We start from the raw sequence: 2,490 nt of genomic DNA, 5'->3' as shown, positions 1-2,490 counted from the left end.
TGTGTGTGTGTGTGTGTGTGTGTGTGTGTGTGTGTGTGTGTGTGTGTGTGTGTTGGGGAACAATGGGCATTTTGCTTTATCACTCTCTATCTTATTCCCTCAAGATAAGGTTCGCCACTGAATTTGGAGCTACGTTGGCAGCCAGTAAGCCCCAGCGATCCTGGTATGCCTTCCATGGAGCTGGGGTTACAGCCATGACCAGCTTTTCTTTTTAAATGGGCGCTAGGGATTTGAACTCAGGTCCTCATGCTTGTGCAGCTCCCTAGCATTGAAAGGTGAATGGCTCTTTAAAGAAACTCTCAGCTGAACATGGTGGCTCATGCTGCTAATCCTGGTGCCTCAGAGACGGAGCCAGGAAGACGGCCATGGACTGTAAGCCAGGCTGGGCTGCACAGTGAGCTACAGACTATCCTAGCTTAGTCTGTGAGCTCCTAGCTCCAAAACCAAAGGAAACTAGATCTTTCTACTAGCTCTACCATACACATACTTAGCACTTGGGCGTTAGAAAATAAGAGCTAGTTTCCGTGTTATAAAAATAGGATAGTAAGTCTTTCAAATTCACTTTTTTTATTATTTAGTTAAAACATCACCCCAAAAATGTGATTACTCTTGTGTCACACTTACTTTGTAATCATACATTTAAGGATTTCAAAATAAAGCCATTCAAAGAGCATTTTGTTTTATTGCTGGGAAGGATCAATTACCCCTTCTCCTCCTCATGTTAAACCCAGAAGGAGCTCAAAGTAAGCCATCTCATAACAGGGTAGAACTTGATGGTGTGTCAGAAACAAGTCCTGTTGGCAAAGGCTGCTGTCCAAAGGGTTTTGATAAGGTATTCAATCTTAAGTTTTTTTCAGAATCCAGGAATCCTGCCAGCTTCTGGGAATGTGAGAAAATTTAAATGAAGAAATATTCAGTCTTTTTGGAATTCAAATCACTTTAGAAATTCAAAATACACATTTCAAGCCCATCATATCAGAAAGCTACCAAAACAAGGTTTTGGGTGCAGCGGCAGAAGGATTTTATGTTCTTGGACAGCCTGGACTACAAAGAGAGCTCCATATGGGGGAGATGGAGTCAGGGAAGTTAAAAATGAGGCAGGTGAACCAAGATGATGCAGGATATGGCTGTTTCTTTCAGGGTCCTCTTTCTCCTCCTTTGCACAACCAAGGATGGGGGAAACCTTCCTTGTGGAGAATCAGTTTAGCTCGCCATGAGGAAGCCTGCCCTTCTTAGAACTACTTCCCAGGGGATCTCTTCCAAAGAGTGAGAAAGGTTGAAAATGGGCTTTGGGCATTTTACATCTGACTCGTTTTCCTGGTAGAACAGAAGTCAGTGCCGGACTTCTGGCTGATCGAGACTTGATACCGGCCTCTTGATTCACGCTGTTGTTAGAGAATTTCTTCTTCTCCCTCCTTCCTTCCTTCCTTCCTTTCTTTTTGAAACATGACTTTGTTATGTCCTCCAGGCTGTCCCTGTACTCATGGCAATCCTCCTAACTCAATATTGTGAATGCAAGACATGTGAGCCAGGTGTGGTGGCCCACAAGAGAAACCATATCTATATAGATATAGTTATCTATATGTATGTGTTATATGTGTGTGTGTGTGTGTGCAGGAACTGGTCTTATTCATATTATTTCTCCAACTCCCCCCTTACACCTCAGAACGACCCCATCAGTGGATCTTTTTTTCATGTATAAAATGTACCTAAGCGTATCCAGCTTCCTCTCTTTTTACCCCTGACACTTGTCCATCCCTGACACTTCTCCTTTGGGGCTTCAGCCTGTTCCTGACTTCACGTCTCCCATCTTTTACAGGATCTCCTGTAGCACCATCAGCTTGCAACGTCTCAGATGAGAGTCCTCTTGAGCTTTTCCATGGTTCCTCTCTCTCCCTTGCTCACCAAGCTCTCGCCAAGCTCTTCCTGAAGTTGCTTCATTTTTTTTCTCGGGAATACGCCAGCTGTAGTGGCTTTCTCTCGCTGTCTCCCTGCTTGAGCCCTTGTGGTGTGCCCTTCCTATCATCCGAGGCAAGCCGCCTAGTGACTGGGAGCTGGGAACAGTGGCATGAAGCTGGCATCCCCACCATCCGGTCCCCATTGGTTTCCTCTGATTCTAGTCCCTCCCTAAGAGAGCAGATGGGGCGAGGGTGAGAGTGTAGGAAGTGATTTTTAAAAAAAGTGAGCTGAAAAGAGATGCTAGCTGGGAGAGAACAAAGAGTCCGTGGATACATAAGAAATAACACACAGATCACTGGACCCGGGATGAGAAGACTCAGCCCAGGGACAGGGTAGGGCTGCCAGGGCCAGTTTCTCAGCCAAAGCACTCTACAGGTGAGCAGCCAGAAGGGCTAACACCAGATCCAGTTTTACTTGTCTACTTCATGCCCTGGTGGAGAGGCTACATCTAGCCCTACAAACAGGTTTATTTATTCATTCATTCATTTATTTATTTATTTATTTATTTATTTATTTATTTATTTATTTATT

The sequence above is a fragment of the Psammomys obesus genome, unplaced genomic scaffold (assembly GCF_907164565.1).
Source record: "Psammomys obesus unplaced genomic scaffold, mPsaObe1.curated_primary_1811, whole genome shotgun sequence".
Lineage (NCBI taxonomy): Eukaryota > Metazoa > Chordata > Mammalia > Rodentia > Muridae > Psammomys > Psammomys obesus.
The sequence above is the reverse complement of the archived record's forward strand: the minus strand, read 5'-3'. Positions refer to the sequence as shown.